This window comes from Podarcis erhardii (genome assembly GCF_964252035.2).
Source record: "Podarcis erhardii genome assembly, chromosome: 8".
NCBI lineage: Eukaryota > Metazoa > Chordata > Lepidosauria > Squamata > Lacertidae > Podarcis > Podarcis erhardii.
In genome coordinates this window covers 65,010,334-65,020,865 of record NC_138499.1, presented here as the reverse complement: position 1 = coordinate 65,020,865, position 10,532 = coordinate 65,010,334, and the positions used below count along the sequence as shown (strand labels likewise).

The window sequence follows — 10,532 nt, the reverse complement described above, 5'->3', positions numbered from 1 at the left end:
AGAGAAATGCACCAGTTAGTTGAATCAAGGGAACCGCTATTTGCCACAGGCCTAACTTTGACACACACACACACACACCACCACCACAACAACACTCTTAACAAATACTACCAATGTTAATGTAACATTTGTTAGACAGCTGACGTATAACAAGCCAATTGAATGAACAATTTCAATTGAGAATTTGCTATTACCGGTAATTTGTCCTACAATTCAGAGAGTCTTCAAAAGGACACAGATTCTTCAAGTCCCCCAAATATAGTTTTTTATTTTGACAGCTGTCCTTTGACTGAAATGCTGGTCTCTCCAGAGAGATAATATGATGTAATTTTCATGACAGCCCAATTGTCATTGGTTAGGAAGGATATAATCTCAGTGGAGAGGGAAAAAGTGATTCTGCCATCTGTAAGTGTCTGTCCCAATTACTTCAATGATTTGTACCTCTCATGTAGGGCTGGGAGTGGAAACTTCTACAAGCTGTTGAATAAGATGACATAATTTTGCCACCCACAAAACATTATGCAGTAAGACAGTTTAAGAGATGGTAAGAGCAGTCAGAAAGTACAATCTCATAACAAGTGTATACCTTTTTGCTTCCCTGCCCCACTCCAGAACAGTTTTACAATCATAAGAATGGCTAGGTCAATCTGCTTTGTACCCCTACTCTACTTTTTGCCCTCGATTCAGAGTGTGTTTGGGTGGAGACACTGCCTCCGCTAATTGCTGTCTAGCCAAACCTTGAACTTCAGGAGCTCATTGCTACAGCTTCTATAGCCATGCCCCCAAAGGGAGTCCAAAGATGTTGGCAGATGTGTTGGTTTATTATGCACAGAGGTACCAAAGAGCAGCTTGAAACAAACTTTATTAGGATCAGTCCTGTTTCCTAACACTAATTTCACTGAACTCATGTTGAAAGCCTTGTTAGCATTCCATTCACTTGCCAGAGCAAGAAGGCTCTGACCTGGCATTCCTGCAGATTCTGTCCCTCATTCCTGCACTGAAAAAAGACCCAAAGCTGCCCGGCCCTGCATGACCCCCCCCCCACTGCTGCATCTCAGCCATCTAAAAAGTAACCTGATCCTCATGTCTTGTCTAGTCTAGTGCTTCCAATGCTTGAAACTCGTCCAGAATAACTACATGTGCCATCTTTCCCCCTTTAAAACCCCTCCTCAAAACACTCCATTCCTGTGAAGTTACCACTCAACTGAAACAAAGCTGTGTTAAGTACTGACAATTGCATTTGCTCATACCCATCTCATTACCCAAGCTTCTCCCTCCCCATCCTTTGAATTTAGCTGGTCAGCTCCCAGAGGCAGGGCTCTGTGTGTTTCAGCTATGTTGTCCTGGCAGAGTGCTCATATCCTACTTGGCTTTCTATGGGCACCAGGTTGGTCACTGTGAGAACAGAATGCTGGACTCAACAAATGTTGGGTTTGATCTAGCAAAGCTCTTCTTATGTTCTTATGAAAGTACTGTGTATATTGATGGATTGCATCGTCGTCACCACCATCCTCTCAGGTCTTCAACAATCCAGTAGACCACGTAAGCTTACAAGAACAGCTGCATGGTGACAGGTGCCCCATATTATTTCCCCCCTTGGTTCCTGTCAGCCATGTACATAGATGGACAAAGGAGCAATGGAGTTCTATGCATTTTAACTGTGGGCTTCAGTTGTGCAGGAACAGCACAGTTCCTTAAAAAAAGAAACACTGCATACTAATTCTACTTTGCACACAACACCTGCAACTTCCACAGGTCTATTATTAGCTATTAACTACCACCCAGTGGATTCCTGACCACCCTGACTATGCCGTTTCAGAGACCAGTTTCAACAGTTACTTCCCTTCACTGGCTGCTTGGGCGGAATTGGCTGTTGGTTTCCTATCTTGAAAGTTGAGATCATCTCTCATTGAACCAACTTTGAGGAAGTGTAAAACAAATGAAAAAATGCTGCTAGGTTACTTTCGTAACTTTCTGAGATATGATCATCTCTGCTCTAGCCATTTTTTCTTAAGCTAGAGGTTGCTGACAGTCAACGGAACGCTTTTGTTTTCTTTTGCACTAGTAGTTTGTCCCATGAAAACTATGACACAGATCTATTCACTCTGCTTGGAATATGGGTATTGGTGGAATATCCCAGGCTTCTCTGTAACACAGGGTATGTCCTGCAAAGTTCTGAGGCCATGACATTAGCACTTCAGTCAATAGACTTCCAGGATTATCCAGCCTCCACTTAGCTAGCGCAGACATTAGCCATTAATAGATCGATCTTCCATGAATTTGTCTTAACCCTTTTAAAAAACCATCTCAGTCAATGGTTATCATCACATTTTGTGGCAGTGAATTCCATAAATGATACATATGAAGAAACGCTCTCTTTTATCTGTCCTGAATCTACTGCCTGCCAGCTCCCTTGAGTGACCACAAGTTACGGTATTACGGGAATGGACGAGAAACCTCTATCCACTCTCCGCATAACTGGGTAAATCTTTATCATATTCCCCATTAATTGTCCTTTCCTAAGCTAAAACCCTTTAGCTTTTTCATGCAGGGAATGTGCACCAACCCCTTCATCACTTTGTCGTTTTAAAATGTCATTTTTCTAAGGTATCTTTTTTGAGATGGGCTAACCACAAAATGCACACGGTGTTTCAAATGCATCCACAGCATAGTTTTGTATAAGGGCGTTACAGCACTGGAATTTTTATTTCTGATTCCCAATAATCCCTAGCAAGGAATTTGCCATTTTTACAACTGCCACACACACTTGACGTTTCCATTAAGCTATTAACTGAGGGCCAGATTCCATTAAGTAAACGTGCTTGCAGGAGAGCCAGCGTAATGAGTTCTGCTGGGCTACTGCACAGATGGAAGAGGGGGTAGGACATTTTCTTCTTTCGGAAACAGCTTGTCCCACGAATCCTGTGGATCAGTCACTGCATGGTGCTGTGCTGGGGCGAGGATACAACAGCAGAGCTGGAAGCTTGACTCTCTTTATGAGAAATCTCTGGTGCATATTTTTCTTTACAACTCCGATGGGCCTAATGCTTGCAATGCAAGAAGAAAACAAATTTTCTGTGTCATAGGTACGTTGCTGCTGCTGTTAAAAAAACACAATGCACTTGTTGCGGTTCTCTCCCATTAAAAACATTCAGTCATATGAAGACTGCTGTTGGACCAGGCCAAATCCCTATCTAGCCCAGCATTCTGTTTCCACAGTGGCTAACAAGATGTCTATGTGGGATGTTTGCACTGGCATCCGCATTGCCTGTTGGCCTGCTGCCAAGAAAATGCAGCACTAGAAGGCCCTTCGTTACCAGCAAAATGTCCAGGAGTGGAAGCTGTACTAACCCATTAAGCTCATATAAAGGCCCCCAGACAGTTAGAAGGCCATGCTGGGAACTAGTTGAGAGCCTGGGAAATATCTGAATGAAGAACAGGGGGAGGTAGAAATGCTATGCTGCTTCCTAGTCCTCCTAAAGTGGCTGGGCGGCCGATAGCTTTGCTCTAGATTGGTATTCTGATACTGGTTCCTGAATATATGCAGTTGACTTGCAATGCAATCGTGTGCATGTCTACTCAGAAGTGAGTCCCGCTGAGTTCAGGATTGCAGTCCCAAGGGCTCTTATGTCAAACACTTAAACTGAAGATAACAATAGTATACATACTACCACTTAACTTTGCTGCACTAGTTGACAAATAGCACATTCTCTTGCACAGTTCTTGTCATTAAAATTAATGGGAGCTGTACAATAACAAGTGTCCTCTTCACAGCAGTGGAAGACAAACTGTAAAAGCAGACATTTGATCTGATTAGCCTTTGGAGGAAGAAAAAAAATTGGTCTATAAAAAGAATAATCTAAGGACTGTATAGTGTTACTTCAGCCTTGTAAATGAAATGCATATTTGTGACATTTAGCCCTTTCATAGATCTTAATCATTTTAAATCCAAGTACTTTGACTTAACAGGATTGCTGATTGCACAGTAAGCCACAATTTACTATAAATAACGGGAGGTGAGTTCCAGGATCAGCTCGTTCAAAGTGATTAAGTATTTGGAGTGTAATGTCTGTGGTGGGCAAAAACGCTTGTTATAAATCTACTAGATGTACCAACAAAATAATAAATTTACTGAAGTGACAACTTTAAACCCAAAACCTGCCTTAGTATTCAGAAAACACACGATTGGAACAATGAGATCATGTGAAAGGATTCTTTAACATTAGCAGATAGTGCTTGGATTTAAAATATTTGTATGTATGTACTTACTTTACATCTTTCCTTCTTTTATCCAAGCAGGCAAGAGACATTGCCATGGACACTGTGGAGCTAGGCAAAAACACTTGAGTGTGCAGAGCAGGGTTCGTGATGAGTGTAGCCTGAGGAGGAATCGTTCTGAGGGCCAGAGAAGCCTGGAGGTCCACATATAATCAATAATCAATGCAAAACCACAGCAATAAAGTTAATATATAACCATTAACACTAATATAACAAATTGCACTAATCACAAATGACACTGAATTTTGTAAGAACAATACTCAGATATATAAAATAGCACCAAACATACAACAAACCCAAATAATCTTTATTTCAGCTAAGTATGTTTTTAACCATTTGGCAGATTTAAGCTCTGTACTGCTTGGCGACGCCAGGTTAACACAGGACCTCCATCAATGGGATAGAGGTCATGACCCCAACAGCACTGCCAGATCCCAACCAGCACAAGGTAGCATGTCAGTCAGTACCCTGGAGAGCTCACTGTACCCAGAGCTGGCCACACAGGAAGAGCTGTTGCTTCAGCAACATGCTGAAACCTTCTGAGCTTCTATGAAGGCTGGTTGACCTGATTCTCCTATTGGCCCTGCTCTCTCCGTTCTTGTAAAGGGCCAGTGCCCTATTATGTAACTGCTGATTCCTATGGCATGGCTGCATGTATTGGAGGGATGTCCTTTGAGCTAGACAAGTCTAGAGATGTGTGTGGAGAAGCTCTCCTACAAAAGAGCGTAAAATTAACATTAGTCGCCCAATTTTGCCTCCGGACCCATCCACCGCACCTTGGAAAGTTGCTTAGAAGGAAATGTGCCCCCCCCCAGGGTTAAAAAAGTAATAGGTGAAAAGTTGGAATATGTGCCTTCTAATTCGGAATATGTTAACAAGGACTCTGCACCACAGCACAACTATTGATGGTTGTGTTTTCTGGTGCTGAGAGCAATGCACACTGGAAAATATATGACTGCTTTTGTGACAATTACTGAATATAGAAAAACCATTGTGGACCACATAGTGATAAACCACATGACGATTGTATTTCTTTTATCTGCCATCCTATTATGCTGCTTTGTTCTTCCACTTGTGATGCTTCTTTTAGCATCACACCGTAAGTTATTGTGGAAAGAGGCTACATGTTTTCCACCTGTAATTTGAAAGTGCACCGCACACAAAAATAAGTGACAATAATACTGCCAGAAACCCCAGGGATTGAAAAAAACAAAAAAACCCATCACAGTAGATCTGAAGACAACATCGTTTTCAATATTAGACACAGCCATTCAAAACTCAGAGGACTGCAGAGCAGGTCTCTGCCAAGACAGTAATAACCCATAAACAATTGGATGGTTTTTCCAGACCACCAATCCACTGACATTTTTTTTTACTACTGGTCTAAATTTATTTTTTCCATTTATACCCCATCATTCTTGCTACAATGTGGCAGCTCAAAACAGCTTGTATAAAGGAATAAAATTTTAAAAGCAAACATTTGTAAACTAAATTAAAGCAAACCTAGTTAAAAAAACAAAATATAAACTCCCTGCTCCCCATGCCTCTGAGATAATTTTTTTTATAGTATAACCCTATGAATATATTTGTGGGAGCCCTGCCTCACTGCATTCAAGATGGCTGCAGTGCAAAACTTACTTACATGTGAGTAACTCCCACTTACTTACTTCTGAGTGGACATGTTTAGGAACGCACTGTGTGCTTCGAAGCCTCGATCTGTGTTCTGAAAAAGGACCGCACTCCAGAAAACACTCCCAGTACTTATTCTTAGTATTTGCTTTTTTATATTTGAACTTGTTCTATAATCTTCTGTCTTAACCCTGTAGAAATGGTGACTTTTAAGAGTACCAGGCTGTTTGTAGGTGGCTCAAGGTTTTAGTTTTGGGGACAGAGACTAATGTCAGAGAGTAACTGGGTAAATGACTTGGGTTGCCATATATCCAGATCCAAGTTCATTTTAAAGACGAACAATAAGAACAGAGAATACAGAGGTCTTGACAGTGGACTGAGCAGGCACACAGGTCACCTTGTCTTTCTGAACTGTAGCATGTGCGCATTTCATGCAAATCTGTGAGAAAGTGCTGCTGCACTTGGGTTCTGCTTACTGGCTTCACACAGGCATCAGGTTGGCCACTGTGAAAACAGGATGCTAGACTAGATGGTCCCTTGTCCAGGGAGTAGGGAGTAAGATCAGCACAGTGGAGGGATGAAACAGTAAGCAGAATTTGTGCAAGGGAAGGGATTACAGAGAGAAACGAGGGTGGGGGGTAGATAGGAAAACATTTGGTTGAATTTTGTTTTGACAAAACGCTTCAAAAAATTTAATTGAAAAGATAAGGGATGGAATAGGCAATGAATCAGTGGTCCTCCAGATGTTGTTGGACTCCAATTCCCATCAGCCCTGGCCAGCATTGAAGTCCAAAAAACACCTGGAGGACCACAGGTTCCTCATCTCTAATTGAATGGGCTGCATCTTGCTTACCAAGATATTTGTCTGGATTCAAAGGATTTCCCCACCCTGGAGAAATGCAGCCTATGGGATCATTCATAGCCTACTACTGGGACAGAGGGTTGTTAAGATCCTAGAATGAGGATAGTCCAGGGTACACATTTGCAAACATAAATAAACAACTTTAATGGTGAGACGTGGAAACTCAGGTAAGAATGGTCCCTTGTGTGAGCCTGCCTCTTCCTTGTATCCTACAAGTTATCTGTGTTCTTCCAGAACTCCAGAGCCCTCACCCACTGAGTGATAAGTTAGAAGGCAAGCCTTTTCTGCCAATTGTTTTTGGCAAATGGACCAAGGAAGACTATTGTTGTTGCTGACTGTTATCTCTGCCTCCAATCCCACTTGGCAGAAATTCAAACCTATCACACTGGTGTTGGAAACTAGGCTTTTGAAAATCTGGATGAGTCAACTCATTAACAAACAAGGAAATGGGAACCAGTCTTAACAAAATATGTACATAAAATAGTTTATTGGATGCTATGCTGTTTGTCCTCATAGCTGTGACACTGTTTTTTATCTTGCTTCACAGTCTTCCTAACAATGGAGTGGGGAGGTCAATGGTTATCAAATTTTAATCAGCCTCAGTGTTGATGTATTACTTACATAGCACAGAAAATATTTTAAGCATTTTCACGGATGGGGGTGGTGGAGCTCAGGAATGCCCATTTAATATTTTTACCATTGTTTAATGCCAGTCGTTGCTCTACAGCAGAGATGGGGAAACCTGAGGCCTTCCAGCTATTGTTGGACCTCAACTTCCATAAGTCCCAGCCAGCAGAACCAATGGTGAGGGATGATGGGAGTTGTATCCCACCAATATCTGGAGGGCCACAGTACACCATCCCTGCTCTACACCAAGGATGGCCAGTATCTTTGGTCTTGGGACGTTCTCCAAATACTAGTTTATGGACAGTAACATCTAACCTCCTTATGCATGGCCACCTTCGCTCTGTAAAAAATGTACACAATCACCTGCAATAATAGCTTCACAGGTTTAGACACTTGCATCCTAATGGCACAAACTTATCCCATGTGAGTGTGTGTTGTTGGGGGAACAAATGTGCTTCCTGCAAGAAACCTTCAAAATGGAGATCAGGGGGTTTCTAAAACCTACTTCATTTCAAGGTTTTTCAGTGACAGAAGAACTTTAACCAACATCTGATTTCAAACATAGCTTAATGATTTTCACCTACATGTGCCCTTTTCTGTTACCAGAGATCAAATCAACTGAAAATATAACACATATTACAGATTTCTATCACATCACCCATCTTCTAAACTTGATCATTTAAAAATAAAATAAAAGTTATTTGTTATCATAATATAAATTTAAGATGGGAGTCTAGTAAGCCTTTTATGCATCTTATTTTTAGAGTCAATTATTATACTAGAGGTCAGTACCATTTTAAAGAATGTATGGTGAGCCCTACTGATTTAGGCCAAAGGCCCATCCAGTTCAGCATCATGTTCTCTCTAACTGGATACCTATGGGAAACCTAACGCAGGACACGCAATAGCAGTCTCCCATTTGCCTTCCCTAGCAGCTGGTATTCATACTGCCTTCAATATAGAGGTAATAATATAAAGACATTGCGACTAGTACCAGTCAATATAGTGGTATTTTCCATGGCTTTGCTCTAATCCACTTTTCAAGTCATCCAAATTAGCGGCTATCACTACATCTTGCAGGAGCAATTTTAAGTATGCACTGTGTGAAGAACGACTTCCTATTTATTGTCTGTCCTGGATCTCCCAGCATTCAGCTTCACTGACATTCTGGTATTATGAAAGAGAGGACAATCTATTAACTAAAGAAATACTGGAACAAACAATTTAAACATTTCCATCTACATATTGGTGTATCTTGCTGTGACGAAGGCATAACTCCCACAAGAAAAGGGAAAGACAAGAGTGATTGAGCTGTTCTGCCATTCTTTGAATCTCCATGATATATCTGAGTAGTCCTGCCTCCATTCAACAAACACTAGAAAAGACAAGCTGCAAAACTACTCAGGCTACTCATTGTCTCCTTAGTCACTGTATCATTTGAGGATCGGATGCTATGTGACATTAAAGTTACATTGCTCAGCACTGTGTTAGTCTTAAGATGCTAGCCTGAACTTTGCACCCAAGCCAAGGCTGTTGTCATCAAGTCCTCAAAGCACAGGATATCACCCAAAGATCAACATTGGAAGAAAACCTCCAAGACCTCTGGTCTTCTCTCTCTGTCAATCTTGCAAAACTGTTTGACCTTATAAACTGGAACAGTCTCTTGAATTCTTCATGAACCTGGCCACTATTTTTCATATTGGTTCCAGCATTATGACTCATGCTGTTGACAAATGGCAAACAATGGAGAAATTTTATATCAAGACTGGCACCCACCAGAGGTGGGTGTGTTGGCACCTTTCCTTTTCAACGTGCTATTTGCTGGTTTCACAGATACACCGGGGGCTGTTGACCATGAGGTTTATGTTGTATGCATAGTCACTTTTAGTAGAAACATCTTTAGCTTTTTTTCATATGATGAAATAGAAAACTGAGGATGCCAACCAGTGACTGTGTGCTAGCATGTGGTATTTTGTTGACTTTTGCTATTCTGACAGCATGCTGTTGTAGAAACAGCAGCCAATACATATATAACAACCCGTGTAGATCAAGCAAATATTTCATTTTAAAAATTGCTTTACTTTTTAAAATATACCAACTACTGAATAGGCCAAACTGAGAAACTGCTGTGTGATTGGTTATTTCCCCATTTGCCCGAGAAGCGGTTAAGTTAATTGTAAGCTTCCTTTCAAGGACAGAACACTGGAAATGTGTGCTGTTTCCATAATTCATTTACAGGCAAAACAGGTCCTAGAGGAGTACAGAAATAGTGTACAAATGGGCAGTGCTGATCCCAAAAGTAACACCAGCACCTTAAAACCCCAAATTGGCAGTCTGTAGTCAAAATCCCAACTGCTTCAAGCCTATGCTTTTTGCCCAGCAAGGCAAAACCTCTCTGAACCCTACCTCAGATGGCTCTGATCTCATTTCTTTGCTCGGAGACCTGCCTGAAGATCTGTTAGCATTCAGGACCAAGTTCAGGACGCCTGGTGGGAGAGTATTTTTGTGTAGTTAGACAATGGATATAAAAATACGCAGTCCTTCTGAGTTAAGATTCTGGACTGTTTTTGCATTCATGTCTTGAGAAGGATCTTCTATACAATCTGGAAATGCAAATTCCTGGATCTTCCAGATCTTAAGGCCTTTCCACAAACCCGTTTTTCCATGCAACAAATGCACAGCTGTTGCTCATTCGTAGTACAATCTCAAGACATCTTTCTTTTACGGTAGTGCTTCCATTGCGGGGATATCTATTTTTCTCAGCAGTCCACTATTCTTCGCTTAGATGGTGTAAACATATTACAACTGCTGTGTGGAATGTGGTTCTGCCATGATCATGATACAAATTGGGATGAGAATGGCTATGCTGTCTTACAGTATTTCATGATCTTCTCTTTGCCCTTTTAAGGGCGTAGCAAGTCCTGAGCTATGGGGTCCACGATACGGGAGAAGATGATGATGATTTTACAAAGACCCACCTTCTTGAAATGAAGGGTGTTGCTGTGGGGCTTACGCAACCCTAATAATATTTTTTTGCTTTTTAAAGGATTCTGGATTTTCATGTGGACAAACAGAGATACACACATCATCCACTTATTTACCCCCCCCCAAAAAAAAATATTGAAGAAGAATGAAG

The 10,532-nt window shown here is 41.3% G+C and overlaps 1 protein-coding gene across 1 annotated transcript in view; it reads right to left on the bottom strand.

Annotated features, from left to right (window-relative positions):
* Positions 1-2,649: 2,649 nt before the first annotated feature.
* BLOC1S5 (biogenesis of lysosomal organelles complex 1 subunit 5) overlaps positions 2,650-10,532 on the bottom strand; it is a 31,503-nt gene continuing 23,620 nt past the window's right edge. The window contains exons 6-7 of the transcript XR_014159133.1: positions 4,270-4,412; positions 2,650-3,100 (exon numbers count right to left, since the gene is read on the bottom strand). The gene's annotated coding sequence lies outside the window, so the exon portion shown is untranslated. The remainder of the gene's footprint in view (positions 3,101-4,269; positions 4,413-10,532) is intronic.